Below are 18,908 nucleotides of genomic sequence, written 5' to 3' on the forward strand. Positions count from 1 at the left end.
CCTTCTGATGATTTTTTGGTCAGTACCTCATGCCACTGATACTTCATGTGTTTCATTTATAGAATTTTTAATCATGCTTCTGACGTATTCTTTTTGGCATCCTTTCAACTCATTTGTAGGCACTTAAAAAGCCAAATGTTCTAATTTTTTTTTAAATGCAAGAAAATGGAAGCAAAATGTACTTTCCATACGAAAGAAATTACAGAAAGGCAAATTCATACCTGTCACTGCTCTGTAATTTTAATGTAGTTAGATCAGAAATGTAAATGTAACCCATGGTAGATCAGAAAGTAATGCTAGTGAGAGCAAATATACACAGATAGCTCAGTTTGGTTTTGTTGAACTTGCAGACAATGGATTATAATTTTACTCTCATTTGCGTATTCTGAGAAAGAACATTGTCCTTTATCTGGGTTGTTGTATACTGACTAGATCCACTTTGAATCCAGCATGGTAATGTGTTGTTCAGAACTGAGGAAGAGAATAGCAGTTCCTCTGTTCTTGGTAGGTCAGAGAGGGGAAGGAAAGCTTCCACTGGAAGTCTCTGCTCTGGTAGGACTTTCAGTCCAATAACACTGCTGTTCCACTTGAGCAAGCTGTCGAGTTAAATATGTTTCTGGAATGATGCTTCTGGCATAGCCTGCTTAATGCATATGCAATACATGTATTCAAGTAAAATAAAAATGAAATAAAATGTGCAGTGAATGTGTGAGATGGAAAACCTTATGCCATTTTTATGACTAATGTTGATGAGCTTGGGTGTGAAGCTGTCTTTCCCTAGAGCAGGAAGAGAAGCCTCTGGTGTTTAGAGTTGTAGCGCTACTACAGCCAGGGTTCCTGGAGACGTAAAACAGAAAATATAAGACTACATGCCTATCCCCTTGGGAATAAAAGGCAGAGTGACAGATGGACTGTAATTGTTCCAGCCTCAGGACAAAGGAAGGGCATATCATGGTCTTCTTGCTAACGCAGACATGTCTGTGGAAATAAATGGCAAAACCTACATTGTAAGCTGTATGACAAAGAGCCTGACTTTGAGATCCAGAAACACTCATGTGAAGTGAAAAATCCCCGCAGACATCTATGAGTATTGGACCTGTCTTTTCACAGGTGCATTGATGTTTATTCTAGTGTGTAGCAACTGGTGACCAGAAACCGATACAGGTGCTCTTTTACAACTGATATACAGGCCTTCCTCTAGTCGGGAACAGTTCCAGTTGACTGTCTAAGACCTTGCATGAGCTACAAATAAGGGAAAGCTCTTCCTGTGTAATGCTGTTTTGCCCTGTCTACATTAGAGGGTTTTACTGAGCACCTCCTATTGTTGAAATTGGGACTAATCCCTACGTGATATAAGATCCTGTATTTCGATTTTGCAGAGATAACAGTAACTGCTCAACAACCCTCTCTTCCATTTAGACAGGTATGAAAAATGCTTGTGTGAGGCAGCCCAGCTTCTGTTTACTGTTTAGCAGGTGAACACTTTGTGTGCTGGAGGGCATGATGAGGCAGGGAGGGAAAGAGCAAACAAGATTGGAGGAGCAAGGACATCTGCTGCTTAAAGACAAATCTGATGTAATTGAAGTAACTGAAATGTGGCCAGTTCAGGAAATAGGCTGTAATATTACATTACCCAGATACAGAGTTTAAGGACAGGCAATTCTCACTGAGAAAGGAGAAGGAGATATGACAGTATAAATGAGGAAGGATATTATGCTGAAAACAGAATAACGTTCACATGGATAGCAACTCAGAGACACCTTGAACTTGAGGCTAAAGACTGAAATGGTAAAACAATCATAATAGAAAACAATTACTGATCTCCCAGGGCTAGGTGAAAAGACAGATCAGGAAATATTTATGCAGATGGAGAACTGTACTTGGGCTAGGACACTGATCATATGAAACTGCAATTACTCTGACATTGACTGGAATGAGAATTACAGAGGGACTTAGGAAGCTGAAGCTATGTTTACTGACAGATATTTTTTTTGTCCTGCAGCTTGACAACCAACAAGATTAGAGGCCATTTGGGAAAAGTTGCAATGGTTAAGTGAGGGCACACATCTGCTAATGCCAGTGTTCAGGTTGGAATGATGTTAGCAGAAAATGAGGGTGGAAAGAAATTGATGTTGAGTCTGAGTGTGATTCTGATTTCCAGATGTGGGGAACTCTGCATTCTGTTGTACTCTTGGAGCCGTTAAGTTTTGGGTGAATCGAAGTGGGTATCATTTTATTGGATGACATACAAAGTAGTTTTCAAGGATGTCTGTTCTGACCTAGCTTTGAAACAGAATCATTGACCCTAATGGGGTGCCCTTTTCGTTGTCTTAAACTTTGAAGAATGTATAGTTGCTGTAAGTAAGATTTCTGACTAGGATCAAAGAAGTAAAAAGCAAGTATCTGGCCAAAATTGCAAAGGTTTAGCTTTTCTAAAGGACAACGGAAAAAGGAGAATTATGCTGGTTAATTGGGGAATAGATTACAAAATACTGGAAAATGACAGGCCTGGAGCACAATTTAAATCACAGTTTGTTTTGATTAGGCAAAAGGAAAGCACTTGGTGTTTTTAAAGAAAAACATGAGGAGGTAGTCTATATAAGACACTGTGAAGTTTCCTTCTAGATTCCTTCTAATGATCAAAGGCTGAGGTTAAATAAACAGGATTTACTGTGACTGTGACACATGATACTCCAGTTATAGTAATCACATCCAACAAACCCACAACTTCTCAAGCTTATAATCAGTAATGTATATATACCATATATATGCACAATTAATTGGCAGCAAACCAGCAATGAACAATGGCTTTTTGGATCTTTTCATTTTGTCTGCTAGTCATATTATTTCTGACATACATGAGTTGTGCTGTGGCACTTGTCTTTGTCAGAACGAACTGATTCTTTCACTAAAAACAGTTAACTCATAATTTTTTTGGTGTATTCAAGCAAATAGCCTTGTATTTGCTTTGGTAATTTTGTGACTATATGAGGGTAAACTCAACAAGCTGACACTGAAGAATTCAATCTTTTCAAAGTTCATCAGATGGTTACAATGTAAGTCTAAACCAATATATAATCAATAATATAATACTGTTATATATAATCAATATATAATACTGATAGTGAAGCTATAGGAGGAAAGTATACAAAGAATGTAAAAAGTGTTTAAAGAAACTTTAAGTTGTGGGAGTAAACACTGGCTAATGGGAGAAAAGTCTTCACTCTTTATCTTGATTAAATAATGGAGTAATGTTTAGCAGTAAGACCTTTTAATGTGCCATACGATAATACACTATAAAGGAAATAAATATTAATACACAGTCTGTCATTTCTGTCTGTGGATTGTTATAAGAAAGGATGATAAAAGTCTAATGCAGAGATAATGCTAACCTCTTCCATGTTGTTTTCATTTATGCCGTGGCAGTGTGCTTCCATCCAGGTAACACACTGAGGTAGCTAGTGTCAACATATATTTTCAATTCATTAAGAAACTAAAGGCTGCATTTAATTTACCTGTTTTGTGCCCCTCTGAAACAGAAGTTGCCACTCTTCTTAGTGACAAATTGCAATAGCTACCCAAAGGCAAGTGCAATCTCTTTAAAGTCAATGGAATAATTCAAAAGTTGGTTCCTCGAATAACCCTTAATCTCTAATTCATTTGAAGGCACTGGCAGTCTCTCCAGACAGGGCTGGACTGTGGCCATTACAAAGAACTTAATCGCCCTTTAAGATAAAGAGAGATCCTAAGTGGACACTGGTTGTATGCACAACTAGCTAAAACTGGACTGGCCTTTCTAGATGCACAAGAATTATTGCTGGAAAGGCAATAGCTGTCCTGCACCCTCTGGGGTGATGTGACTGTACTGCACAATGCTCCAGGCTATGCTAATGTGACTTCAGCTTCTTGGTTTGAAATAAAGTTTAGCCAGTTTGCTTGGAGCACACACACGGAGTATGCTCACATTTACTTGCAAAATACTTTCTTAACATAGCGTGATCCAGCATAAAGCTATTGAACTTAGGGTGTGCTATCTGCAGTGCTTCAGGGTAAGCGTGGAGGACACTATACCCTTGAAGGAACTGGAATTTATATGTTGGAGGATAGAGAATAGCGTGATATGGAGGTAGCTAATGCCAGCCTGCAAAAAGGTGAGTTGTTGTTCTGTCTGGGTAGTAGAAGGAATTCAGACTGGCAAGGCAGAGATAAATAGTTTTTCTGTGAGATGCAGATGGCAGCAGAATTACGTGGCTCAGACAGACCACAAAAATCATCACACATACCTATAGAAAGTAAAATGATAAAGATGCAGAGAAGGTCCCATTCCAACAGTCCTTAATTACATAATCTGTCCTGCAGAAGTCTTTTAAAATCCACAAGACAATTTACAGAAAGACCCTTGCCTTTTCTTACATTGACATACCATTGTTGACTAAACTGGTGGTGTATATTTGTAATGATGTAATGAATATTTGATGTAAAAAAATGTCTCTCATGGGAGCTTCTGTGAGCTGTTTGCCAGGAATGTTCATCATTCCTTTTGAAGTGTTAACTCTTTTGTATGGACAAAGGGGGACTGTTATATTTCTCCACTCATTCTGCCGGATTCTCAGTTGGTAAAAATCAGCATATATCTTTTGGATTGAGATTAATGGGGCAGCATCAATTATACCACACATGGATCTGTCATGGTAATTTAATAAATTTATAAGTCTTATATTTCCAGAATAAATATGATTTTGAAATGTGGTTATCATTAATACCTTTTAATAGGCACACCAGATTTACTATATCTTTCAGCAGTCCTGCCTGGATATTTCCTCTGTAGAATATTTATAGAACTTGAGTAAAATGAGGGAAATAAAATGTTTCAAAAGAATTTTTTGTGCTTATGCATTTTGCAGGCCAGAGAGTAAGGGTTTCATGCATCAGCACACAATTCCTACTGCTTCTTTCAGAAGTCCAGGAGTGATGTGAGTAGGGTGAACGGGTTGGCTGAGACTGAGGTAGAAGAGGATTTACATAACATACTCAGGATATGCTCTAAGGGTAGCCTAGTAATTGATGTGATCTATCTGTAAGTTGCAAGGGGGGAAGAGGGATACAACACAAAGGAGCAATAGCATGGAGGAGTGCTGCTGAGCTGCATGTTTAAGAGTCACAGCACTGGTACAAGAATACTGTACATTTCACTGTGGAGGTGCCTGGGGGGAAGGTGGTTTCTTCTGCGTATTCAAGTTATTTCTAATGTACAAGATTTTGGGCATATTTTCCACAAATAACATTAGCATACAGCTGCTGAATGCCAGCTAGTATTGTGTTGTTCTTTCTGCAGTATGCAGATGTGATTAGTGCTAAAAATAATACCTAACTGAAAGCTCTGGGAGCTGTATATCTTTCCAATAATTCATCTTTCTTCTCGACACCAAAGAAATAGTAAAAATAGTCACAGAAACAAGAAAAAGAGCGTAGCTATATTCCTTCTGCTGTCTGCAGTGCAATTTTATTCACTTAGCTCTAGCAGGCTGATTTCTGAATTTCTCCCCCCCCCCCCCCCCCCCCCCCCCTTCCCTAAAAACACCTTGTCTGCATTTCTGAATATCTTTTTGAGCTTTCTTATTTGTGTAAAGGGAATTACTGCCATCTCCTGGTCAAGCGACAGAGAATAGTAAAATACGTCCACCCCCTCGTAAACTGTACAAGCACCCCACTCCCCGGAAACAGGGATTTTCAATGGGAATCCCCATGGATTTGGTGTAGGCCATTCCGGTACAATTATTACACCAGTTATTTATCTGACCATTCAGAGAAAGGGAGCACTTGACTCATCGTATGTTGGCAACCTGGTCCAATGGGTCCTGGCTCATCTGAGATTTGTACGTGGTTCCATCATTGGTATAATACGTGAGTGGAGACAAGTCACTTATCTATGCTATAAAAGGAGGACAATCTAAGCATTCTTTCATTAGACAGTATCTTAGACTTCTTCAACAATAGCCCTTACAGATCAACAGTACCCCTCTGTGTTGCAGATCAACAAAAATCAACACAATGAAGTGACCATTGTGGCACAGGCCATTCATTCATGAGCTTAAGAATCAGTTGGGGTGAATGCTAAAGGCACAGCTGAATGTCGTCAGTTCCTCTCAGCTAGCCATATACTGCCAGTAAATGCATTATGTTTTCTTTACTGTTTAAGTAACATTCCTGTGGCCGCGTGAGAAAGGGGACAAAACAATTGCCTTTAATTTATTGGGAACATTCTTTTCTATAAGGCATTTATGTTTCCCTTAAGAATCTAATCTTTGGTGTGATTACAACTTCTGTGATACTTCTTCATCAGAAAATTCTGGCTTGTATGTAAGCCAGCTTAAATATTTATTTATCCAAATACCAGTTTGGAATGGCCATCTCCAGTTTTTGTCTTCCAACACTTTGCCTTTATTGTGACCTCTGAGATCATATGCAGAAGTAATTAAAAAAAATGCTTAAGTATAGCCACCTCCAGAGTGAATCTGCCAGCTACTGAAATATAAATTTTGAACTTCTAAATGCTAGTATGCATTGTATATCGTGGTGTTTGGAAAAGACTTTAAAAGTACGGAGGCAAATCTGGAAAGTACAATTACAGCATTTTGAAAGTTTGGCTTGTGTTTTATGAGAACAAGTTTGTCCTGGTTTCAGCTGAGATAGAGTTAATCTTCTTTTCAGTTAACTGGTACAGTGCTGTGTTTTGGATTTTGGGTGAGAATGATGTTGATAACACATGGGTGTTTTCTGTTGTTGCTAAGCGGTGTTTATACTAAGTCAAGGACTTTCCAGCTTTTCAGGCCCTGCAAGAGACTGCTGGAGGGGCACAAGAAATTGGGAGGGGACACAGGCAGGACAGCTAACCAAACTAGCCAAAGGGATGTTCTGTACCATAGACCATCATGCTCAGTATAGAAATGGGGGGAGTTGGCCTGGGCCTGCCAATCCCTGCCTGGGGACTGGGTGGGCATCAGTCAGCAGGGGGTGAGCAATTGCATTGTGCATCACTTGTTGGTTTGTGGGTTTTTTCCTTTTGGATTTTGTTCATCTCTCCCTTTCTCTTCTTTTCGTTACAATTATTGGGGTTTTAATCATAATTATTATTATATTTTATTTCAATTATTAAATTGTTCTTATCTCAACCTGTGATTTTTATCTTTTTCATGATTCTCCTCCCTGTCCCACCAGGGGACAGGGGGGTAGTGAGTGAATGGCTGTGTGGTGCTTAGTTGCTGGCTGGGGTTAAACCACAACAGGAATCCTTAAAGAATGAGACCAGAGGCCTGCAGCCATGCAGAACATTTGACTTATCATTTAGATTCATTGTGCTTGTTCACATTCTTTCTGTGCTGTAATTCTACAGCTCTCTCAATGGACTCCACATGCAAGAGATATTTTGGCCGGTAGTTGACACCTCTTCCCAACAACAAGACCAGGAGCAACATTTAATCTTATTTGTTGTTATTCATAATTCCATTCATATTTATGATGAAGTGCAATAGTCTATTATTACCCACTGTGTAGTCTGTGGGACTTTCAGGATAAAGGACTTTGTGTTTAATGGTTTTCATGTTCTTCCTTCTTAAAGAGCAGAGAGTAATTTATGGCAGTCTTTCTCACACTCAGTAGGCTTCTGCTCATCCCATTAACTGTTTCTAGTAAACAAATGATCTCAGAGCGTTTTGTTATGCCCTGAAGATGCACATGTTTGTATCATATGTATTAGCCAAATGTTCTGTAGTGCAGGAAAAAACAAATGCAGCAGAACAGATAATCGTAAAAAGCCTGTCGCCAGGAAATAGTTTAGAAGAAATCAAACCTGACCCCGGTAAGTTTTGGGGTTTTTTAATTATCTTCAACAGACATACAAGATGAATGCAGATTAAGATTTTTGACCTGTCTTTGATATAAAGCCTGACAACAGCAGCCAGCAAAGCAGAAATGGTACAGATTTAATCATGGATTTTGCCCACATTCAGCAGACCAGCAGGGCACTCATTTCAGAGACTCATAAGATTATTCTTTCTCCCCTGTGAAATCCTCTTGCTGCTTTCTGGTTCACTGACAACATCTGAAGATGCATTCTGATCTGATGTGGTGTCACTAAAAAGGAATTCTCTCTGGACCTCATCAATGATAGAAATTGCAGAAGATTTCCATTCCAACCTGGTAATTGATTTTTAAACTCACTTCAAAAAAATACTTGCCAACCTTGCTGAGCTGGGAGTCAGTGAAAGATTGCACTTGTTTTCCTGTTCTCTTCTATAGCACCCTGCTTTTCTGTTGCTCAAAGGATGAAAGCAGTGAAGACAGCAATGGTTTTCATCCTAACAGTTTTCATCCTTGAAGTTTACTCTCAAGACTATACTTTCCTAAATCTAAACAGTACAAGGCCATCATGCACTGTGTGCCTTTCTACTGAAAAATAAATCATTATTGTTATCATCTATTCACAAGGTCCTTCACCTAGCTGAACCTCCTCATCTCCCCTCATCTCCCTTCAGCTTCTCCCCTCTCCTGAGGTTTAAAACTGAAGGCCAGGATCACTATGCAGAAGATGATGGATGTTACCAGACAGTTTTCACTGTGCCTTTGGTGGAGGCACAAGTAGAGTTGACAGGGTAGGTTGGCCATCTGCTCATGGTGTGTTTTATCACAAAGTCAGCCCGAGTTTACTAAAGATCATTCAACAGTGGGATAAAGTGCACCCTCCAACTGCACTGAAGCAGATGAGGTGCTGGCATGAGCTGTTTGATCAGTCGGGCCCTGAGGTGCAGCAGGGGGGCAATATAAGCCCCTGGCAATGCCAACACCTTAGCTGCCAGCAGCCGCCTTCATTGTCATTTTAGTGCCTATGGCTGCAACCCTGAATGGGCCACCAGGAAAATCTTTTCTTAGGTACGTCTGTGTCCAGAGTTGCAGAAAGGTGAAGACCAGATTTCGCTGAAGTACCTCAGAGTGAAGTTACACAATGTGGAAGAGGCAGTACAGCAGCTCATCTCTGCTGAGAGGAGGACAGCCTGTTTCCCCCACTCCCCTACTCCATGCTTTCCTCCATCACCTTGTACTGATTCACTGAACCTTGCTGTGAGCTGATTCAGCTCGCTAGCTGAGCAGGAAACACCAACGAAAAAAATGAATAGATTTCTGCTGAGTTAGCGAGTTGAATCAGCTCGCAGAAAAGTCGGATGAGTGCCAAACCCGGCACAGGATGGGGCTAGAACCCTGCAGCTGGACCTCGTCTTTCTGGCTGCAGCAGTGGCTGGCTCTCCGTGGGCGCTGCATACCCTTGCTCTTAGGCAACCGGCCCATTTGACCTTACATTTAAGCATACATTAACTGCTTTGCTAAGCAGCATCTAGAATCAAAGGAAGGGAATTTTCAGGGTACTAAATTAAATTAATGGAAATCTGTTGGTTTCTGTAGGTGTTTTATCTAGGGAAAGGCTAAAGAGGAGCTAAGGATTTCAGTGTTGCAGGACATGTCAATCACATGGGTGGATGCCAGCCTGTCTCTTCTCACTGTTGTAGGTATAAAGTGATGATGTTTTGTGGTTCTGCAAAGACAGTTACTTATTAAGAATCTCTTCCACATAAGATAGAAGTTTGTGAAGAAACTATAAATAGGAAAAAAGAATTTATTATTTTACAATCTGGCATATTTTCATCTTTGTTCTACTGCATCCCATGTTAAATCATACTGTAGCACTTACTGCAGGACTGAAGCAGCTGTATATAAGGGATCTGAATGCAGGGAATCAGATCTTCCTTCCCTTTATACTGGCTGTTCCCTTTCACTGTTTTCAGTGGAGACATACTTGAAAAAGAATTAGTCAAAAGCTTTTTAGATACTGTTGATGGGATTCATCTGTAGGATTAGCTATTGATCCTGTAGCGGTGATCTTAGTTTTAATATCAAATGATCATTCTTCCTGTGAGGAAGCTGGCTTAAATGGGAAGAAATGCTTCCTGACATGGTTTTGTGAAGCAGTCATCTCTTATGGTATTTTCAATCAGGAAATGAAAGAATGTCTCGGTCTTCCCCTTGGCAGACCCATGGTCTTCACTGTTTTGTGGAAAAGGGAAAAGAAAATCAGGTGATTAAAATGTAGCATCTCCTTTTAACCCTGCTCTTTCTGAGACTTTTACTTTTCTCATTTTTTTTTGTTATTGCAAGAGCTGATGAACTGTAAGTGATTGGTAAGAGAGAGAATAGATTGCGCACTTAACCTTACCGTCTGACTTAGTTAATCTTCCAAAATGCAATTTATTCTGAGTGCTAACTGTAGTGTGTTTAATGGAACACAGAGGTTAAAGTGAGAAACTGGAAACAAATGCTCTCTATCTAAAGGCCAATCAATAACTGAATAGTTTGACAATCCCAAACCTCTGCCACTTTAATGTAATTGGAGTGTATGGAAAAAACATTACGTTTCAGCACCCACTAGCATCAACTTCCATTATTGGTAATACTACTAAGAATACATTCAAGTCATACTGTTGCAATAATGCGGAAGGAGTGGGAGCAAAGGGTTGTGCTGTCTTTTAAATCTATTTTGAGGGATATTGCTGTTTGCTGTGTATATTGGTTTGGGGACACACATGGAACCTCTCAGTATGTTTGAAGATTTTTATGGGCTGGTCTGTCTAAAACTGGTAATGCCAAACATGTTTGAAGCTAGTTATGGGGAGTCTCTATAGCAGTCCATCATCTGTGGTTTCTCCAGATGAGGAAGGGGGAAAAAGTAATATTTACTGGAGTGATATGTAGCAAATCAGGTGAATGGCATAATATGAAAAAATATATGAACAGTGGAATTTATTTTTAATGATCATCGTTAATAGTGATCATTTGGCTGTATTGATCAAACATTGCTTTTGGAAAACAATATGCTGTGACTGCTGGCATGTATGCTTCTTACGTTAGTAAGTGGGAAATTTCATTTGGAGAAAGAGCCTGGGAGAGATTCCCTTCATTTCCTCTGGCTTTCAGAGGTAAGAAACAGTTTTGCATCTGTTTGAGTGTCATTCAACTGCAGTAAAGAATATCACCGGGAGGACCAGTTTAAAGCAGCTAAAACTAACTTAACTGCTTTGTCATTACAGGATCTGATGAGTCTACATAGAAAAGCTAAGTTTTATACGTGTCTCTTTGGGAAAGCTCATTATTTTATGTGTGTGTGTATAGATACAGGGATTATTTTTTGAAATGTCCTACTGACAAAACCAGCCAATTTATCCCAGTGGAGCTAACTGAATATTTACTACTTTCATCTCCTTAGGGGTCCCAGGCAGCACTGAAAACCTAGCCTTTTGTATTCTCCTTTCAGCTTTAGATATAAACAGTGTAATTGTAAAGAGATACTGAAAATTTGTTTGCTTAACAGTTTTTTTTAGTTTTAATTCCACACCCCCCACCATTTTTCAAAATCTGACAATGTGAATTTCAGATTCACATCTAATACAGCATTAATTCAAAAGAATGCATGTGTCCTTTTATGACTTTCCCTGAACATGAATCCAAAAATAAAAACTTATAAAACTTTAATGGTTAATTAGTATTTGGCTATTTTGGGAGAAGAAAAAGCCTGCATGAACTCTGTGCTGATCAGCAGCAGCTTTCTGGAAGCTGTAAGCAAGATAGCTTGGCCCAGCAGAAAAAATTTCAGACTGAGGAAAAGATAAATCTTATTCTCTCCTTTGCTATCTTGACATGGTAATTTACCTCCTCTGTATTTGATTTCTCCACATGCAAAGAGGGATAAGGCTTATTTATCAGCCAGTAAATACTCAGCCTTTCTAGTCACTATGGATTGCTAATGCAGAGATATGCTGAAACTGTAGCTTTAATTCCACTACTAATTGGAAACTGGGAAGTTTCCTAGAACCTTTATCAAAAAGAGACATACTAAGTGGGACTGTGGTTTTGTAAGTCATGGCTATGTGTCAGAAAGTCTTTCCCCCTGCCTCCTTTGGTCTGAAAAAGGCTGTTGAAACCAGCAGGGTTCTTTCTTATGCTGCAAAATATGGACATTTCCATGAAATGTAATGTATTTTACAATTCTATGAGTATCCATGAGTAAAACTTACCTATAACGAGGAATGAGGGTAAAAATATGTGGTTTCCTTTGGCTTTTTTTCATTACTTTGAGTCTTAACTATCAAGTAAAGACAGATTCTAAATGTTATTTCTGACATTTTTTCATGGGCAAGAACCCCCAAACTAAAGGAAACTCACTTGATGGAAAGCGGAGTCCAGAACTTCTCAAGAAGCTTTCTGGGGTATATACAGAGATGAAGGGCAGGAGGAACAGTCACTGAATGCAAAGTAAGGATGGTTCAGTGGTCAGAGGAAGCCTAGGCAGCTATGAAACCAAGTTATTTCTATGCTGCAAAAGAAACTTCTTGTATGACACTGGCCATATTGCTTGCATCCAGATTCTCAAGGTTCTTCAAAAGTGTTTGGAGGCCTAAAGCATAAGAATAATTATTGTAGTGTTGAAGACTCAGGGGCACCATGGAATTAATAAAGTTTTCTGCAATGGTTTCTTTTCCTTTCCTAATAATTCTGTTCTAGTTTCTTTATGATTACCACAGAAGTCTGAACTACTGTTTCCAGGGATGGTCCACAAAAACAGAAAGATTTTTCAAGGCTTGGATATGAAATTTAAAACCTGACTTTGTACATCTAATGCCTAATTATTGATTTCACGTGAGCAATACTCTGCAGTTACCGATACTGAATTTTAGTTGCCATTTAATCACTTTAGCCGCTCATCACTGCAACATTCTTCTGTAGCTCTCTTCAATGGCCTTTGGATTTTGTTGTCTTAAATAACAGTTTATGATTTGAATTTTTTTCACAAGACATTCACTGTTTTTTTCAAATGACTGGTAAACAAATCCTGGCAGATTTCAAGACAGATCTGAGAAGTGAAGTGCTGATCACACCCAACCTGTGTGAAAACTACCATTTGTTTCTTGTCAGTCAACAATGTTAATGCAGTTGTTTTGGTTAGAATTATATCTCAGAGGCCTCGTTCTCATTTCCCATCTGTACGGTGGGGAAAAAGTGCTTCCTACCTTATAGGGATACTGCGGAGTTACGTCCATTGAAGTACATTTCAATATTGCTGCAAGCTAGTCAGAAACTGCAGTCGGAGGAGAAGCAGATAGAGCGAGTGCTCAACCTCAACACAGAGCTGGCAATCACTCAGACTGGGAGCTGGGAGGCCCTCCTAGGTCTGGTAATATAGATAATATCCTTAGTAAGCAAGGAAGGAAAATACTTATTTCACTGCAGCAGTATGTCAAAAGTAGGCATAACAGCAGCATCTTTGCAGAGAGCAGCATGGTTGAGAGGATGCATAACAGGAGATGAAATAAGAGATGACCAGTAAATATAGCCCTATGTTGACTAGCTGATGGCAAAGATTCCGCTGAGGCACTCACTGACTGCTAAAGCTAGAAGAATACGTTGGTAAATAAGGATTGCTTGTTTTAAGAAGTGTGAAAACCCCAAAGATCCCAAACAGTTGGCGAACTTCTGTTCTGAGCTTTGTAATTATCTGCTCTTTATAAAAATAAGCAAACCACAGCCATGATCTAGACTGCATCTCAAATCCCTAATGTAATTCTCTAATGAGAAATATTAATAAATGTGGTCCATAAAGCACTTCTGGCAAATGACATTATACTGGTTCCTTCTTTTTATCTCCATCTGTTAAACTACTTTGAAAGGCAATTAAATTGCCTTTTAGATTGCTTTAAAAGGTAAAAATACTTCAACTTTTTTCCTAATCTGTCTTTCCTGTTTAAGCAAAGTCTTTTAGACAGTTGAACTGGTGATATGATGTTAGTAAGAGAATGCATGGTAATTTGTGAAATAGTGTATAGATGGCAAGAATTAGGTGTATGTTTGGTTGGGTTTGAGTTTTATACTGTCAGTTGTTGCTGGGTTTGGGTTATATACACTCCTTATAGTTGTGATTCCACTGAATTTATGGAATCTACATTTTATTTACACCAGAGTAGGCATAAAAAATAAGGCCCAAGGTTTGTTATTTCTTACAGCAAGACACGCTATGTGTTGTGCTAGCTACAAAATTGCTTATTTCAGAAAACTTTAATAAAGCTCCTAAAAAATAAACCAGAGCTGAGTTCACGTGGGATCAGAGATAAATGATGCATCCTTTCCAAATTACTCCTTCCAAGCAATGCATTCATGTGACAGCTTCATTAACTTTCATGCAATAATTTGCAGATAAATTCCATCAAAAAAAGCAAGTATTCAAGCACCACTAATAATATTAATTTGATTTTTGCACATTAAACCTGTGATAAAGCCATACTAATTATTTTAATTATCTCAAGATGAAAATACGTCACTCATGTAAGTAATTATGTAAGTAATTTAAAACTGATTAAATAATAATGATTCTTTGCTCATTGCCTTCAAAGTGCTTATAACCAAATTTAATTTTAAGCAGGATCAAGAAAATAATCACTTGATTCAAACATTAATTACTAATTTTAATCCTAATTCATTAAAAACAGGCCTATTTTTTTGCAGACTGCAGGGCATTAATTGACATTTTACAAAATGAGCCGTTATTTTGGCACGGGGAAGTATTTTTCAAACGGTGAATCGTGACTACCAGAAGGAATTGTTAAAGAGCTCTGAGGGAGCTTTGACTTAGAAAAAGGAGCCCTATTGCCCTATTTAGAGGCAGTTCAGCTTCTCTAGGTTGACTGGAAAAGTAGTTGTAACTCTGCTATTCACACTAGCCAGGGAGCTGTTAATGACCTTTAATTACTGGCAGTAGGAGAGTAAGCTGAAGAAAAATTATCCTAAAGTAAACAAACAGCAGCTTTATTGAGATAAACTGAAACAGGACAGGGAACAGTTTAGGTCAGTTTAGAAGTGTAAGAATCAGAAGGTTTATTGCTTGCTTTCCAATCAAATTGGAAAATAGAGAATCTGAGCAATTTGTTCAGGATTTGGTCCAGGAATGTAGAGCCTTACAACTATAGGACTGGTTTTGTTGGGGTTTTTTGTCTAGCTTGTCTGTAATAGCTAGCCTCCTTTGTTAGGAACCGGGGGGAATATCAACACCCTCCAAAAACCTTAGGAACTTTTGGATTGTAAATTCCTTTGGAAAAGGACTAGCTTTTTGATATATAACTGTAAAGAGTTTAACCCAATGCTAAGGGATCCTATATGATATATTAAAAAAAATTACATTGATGTATCAGTAATTTTTCTAACAGTAGATTTTAAGCCCGGTGGGATTATTATAACCGTCATGCAACATACTGACTGGTAACTCATGGGTTTTAACCCTTGTCCCTGCTGCTAATTCAATATCTCAATTTTGCTCACCCAAATTGTGTGCTTTCTAAGTCCCAGGTGATTAGAACTCCACCTAAGGGGCTGTACTATCATTTTATTGATGATAGTTTTAGGAGTATTTCCTGTTCAGCCTGTATTTTTACACTTACCAGTTTAACCCTTCTCATCTCTTTGCTCCTCAGATAATCCATCTTAACCACAGGCAGAACTGGACACAGATTCCATGACTGAAAATCAACACAACTAGAGTTTCGACAAGGAATCATTTGAATTGTGAAGGAAAGCCAGTAAAAAGGTAATCTGTTCTTTTTGCTCCACAGAGAAGGTATTATTTTGTACTGTCATCAGCCACTCACTAGACTTTGGTATAAAGAGAACACAACTGAAAGTAGAAACCGAGATGTTCAATGCAGCTAATACACTGTCCAAACCACCTTTCTCTGCATAAATGTAATGACCTGAAACTGGGGCAGGGTAGGGTGGGTATTTTATTGAAGTGTAGATACCAGTGGATAAGCCTGAAGTAACTGTTATTTGCTGCTTGATGGGGGGAAATCATGATGTATTTTTTAAATTGTCAAACAGAACCCATACAAAACAGACAGGCATTTATTTTAATAGAAAGCTATCAGGAGATGAAAACAGTTAATCACTGAGAAATACTCCCCGTCTTTTAATGAGCACAGGACAACAACAAAAAAAAAAAAAAAAAGAAGAAATAACACTGAAGATTAAGGCTGTATGTCAGCTGTAGCAAAAAACTGCCTAGCATAATGCAGTGCCCAGTGGAGACTGGGCAGAGAGGACAAATAATGTCTTTTTCCCTGAACTTCCTCCTACATACGTGTGCCTGCAGGAGGTGGGCAGCCCCTGGCAGTTTTAAAGTCTAGGTCTCCCTATCGGGAAATTTTGGAAGTAGGTGGTCCCTGGGGTACCCTGGTCCTGGTCTGGTTGGGCTGCAGCTGTCTCCCTGCAGATGATCATGGCAGCTGGTGAGCTGAGAGCAGACAGCAAGCGTACTGCGCAGTTTGTCAGCAGGTCTTCAGCATTGCCCCTTGGTACTCTCAACAGCAGCAGCATGCCCCTGGGTGAGCCACCGTGACTGGCAACTGTACAAGGAAAAAGAGTTATCAGAGACCTTCTGAAATAGTTCCTATTGCTCTGAACACAGTTTACTTACTATAAACTTACTTTTGCTTCACATTACTTCTGTGTAAGCCATGGATGGGGTTAGTACTGGGTGTACTAGTACAAGTTCTTGTTGTGAAGATTCCCAGGAGCTATTTGTTCTTTGCTCAAAACAGCTTATGAGTCCGGGCTTTTGAACATGCTATTAAGGCTCTAAGGCAAAGAACTGGCAGTCACAGTCCCTGCCCCTCATCTCTCCTGAACAGTAAAATGAAAATGCAGACATCTCAACTGATTTCCAAAAAGCAAACAGTACATTCCTTTTCTAGCGACTAGCTGATTGCCCTGGTGAATAGGATCAAAGGAGAAAGCAGGCTAGAAAGCAAGCCAGTCAAATTCACCAGTGAAAAGGAACAGGAACTTTATAAAAAACAACACTGATAAAGGAAGCAGGAAATGTTGGGCTTATAGTGGGTTCAGAAACATTAGGCTAGGGATCTCACGACACTCTGTAAGACTTTCAGCGTCCCTTTCATGATCTGCATTACCCTCAGAAGCAGCTTACTAGGTGAGGTCTGTTTCTTGATTGGAATTCCTTATGCCTATTTTCTCCAGCATAAAACACTGCTTGGAGAGAAGCCCATTATTGCTGCTCTCTGTGGCATGTTTGTTTCTCTTTGGTTTCTGTCCCAGTGTCATACAGTCAACTTCTTTAAGGCTGAAACAGGTCTCTTGTTCAGGGGTTGCTGTACGAGTAGCACCTCTTTAAGTTTCTTCAAAACAAAGTGGAAATTAAACCACCAGTAGAAACTAGAGGCTTGTCCTTGTCTTATAGTAATGTTCAGGCTACTAAACTTTGAGGACTTAAGGAATTTGACAGGGTGATTTTGGTTAAGAACCAAAACCTAACATATTTCAACATGCAATAATGGGGCAAAAAAGAAGTTCAGTTTTCACCACACAGGAAGCCACAAACTAAACTGTTCTTGAATCTCTCCTTTGACATGTTTCCTCTCTATTACTAAGAAGAGAAGAAAACCCAAATCACAGTATCTTGATCAGAGGCATGGATGAAGGGATTTAAGTCTTATGTTATTCTCCTCTTTCTTGGAAACCTATGGAACCCTTTCAGGTGTGCAGATTTAATCTCTTCAGTTGATTCTTTCAGTGAATGGTAAGTGTCCTCATTCTAACTGCTGGATCGCATGCACTTGATGCAACACATACACTGTGGAAATAGTAGAAGTTGTAAGCAATTTAGGTATTCTGAATAAGTGTCAGAACATATAAAGCTGAGTTTAAAACTCTGAGGGAAAACCTGTCTCAGTTTCAGGGTGAAAGGAAATTTTAGATGCACGGTTGGGGGAATCAAAAGCAGCAATGCATTTTCCTGGCTTCAGTTTTTGTCTTTGTTTGCAGAGGGGTAAGAGATCTTGTTCTTTAATTCATGCCCTGTAAAGACAGAATGCAGTTTTCACACAGCAGGAAAGAGCTCTTTTAATTGTCCCTCAAAACGGAAAAGGATTTGACCATCAAATAGCTTTCTTTTTACTTTCTCAATCTTCTTGAAGTTCAAAAGGTTCTGCTTAAAGCAATAGCCCAAATATTTTTAATGACCCAATAGAAATGTCTCCTGTTCAGATACCTTCCAACCTTCCAAACCTAAGAGGAGCACTCTGAATCCCGTCTGATAAAAGACACATTGTTATGACCATCTGGGCAGTTTTTTCTGAATGGCTTGATTTCAACTGACAGACACAGAGCATACACATAGATCAGTAATGCTGAAATGACAACATGGATTAGACAATACAACACAAAAAGTTGAACAAATTATATTAAGACTTTTTTCTTAATGCAGGATACACATGCTTAGTTAAAAATACAGAAACACGAAGAAAAATATAACACTATTAATACATGGAAATCCCTCAAACTTAACTGGAAAAACCCTCTCAAACATTCTGTACATTTTTTCTTTTTACAAAACATTTGAAAATGCCAATTCTATAAACTGATATAAAACTATAATCTCTGGAACATTTTCCTAAACCCATGAAAAGTTTGGTTTCATGTAAAAACATAGTATACAACTCGTGTCATGTCAGAATAGCCCCCCCCCCCGCCCAGACGAGGTAATTGATCTTAAGTGCAAAATGAGCTGTAAATCTAGTAATGCTACAGCAATCTTACTTGAGCTGCTATGGCTGATCATCACTTAACGTTGAAAAGCCTTTTAAATTTGGCCTAACCTACAGTCAGACTGCAGTGGTCTCTCCTACCCTTTGTAAAAAGGGCAAAAATAAAGGCCCTTCAAAAGCTCTCTTCCTCTGCAATGAGTTGTTAGTGCACTGATTTTCATCTTGAGGTCTTAGCTCATTTAGAAACATCTGTGAAAG

At 39.0% G+C, this 18,908-nt stretch overlaps 1 long non-coding RNA gene across 2 annotated transcripts in view; it reads left to right on the plus strand.

Annotated features, from left to right (window-relative positions):
- Positions 1 to 18,908, plus strand: part of LOC130155737 (uncharacterized) — a 178,439-nt gene that overhangs the window by 156,505 nt on the left and 3,026 nt on the right. Inside the window, exons 6-8 of one of the 2 annotated variants that reach the window (XR_008824210.1) lie at positions 2,003 to 2,048; positions 15,564 to 15,676; positions 17,536 to 17,683. This is a non-coding gene — a long non-coding RNA (uncharacterized LOC130155737). The remainder of the gene's footprint in view (positions 1 to 2,002; positions 2,049 to 15,563; positions 15,677 to 17,535; positions 17,684 to 18,908) is intronic. The other variant, XR_008824211.1, reaches the window with a different exon arrangement.

The sequence above is a fragment of the Falco biarmicus genome, chromosome 10, assembly GCF_023638135.1.
Source record: "Falco biarmicus isolate bFalBia1 chromosome 10, bFalBia1.pri, whole genome shotgun sequence".
NCBI classification, from domain to species: Eukaryota; Metazoa; Chordata; class Aves; order Falconiformes; family Falconidae; genus Falco; species Falco biarmicus.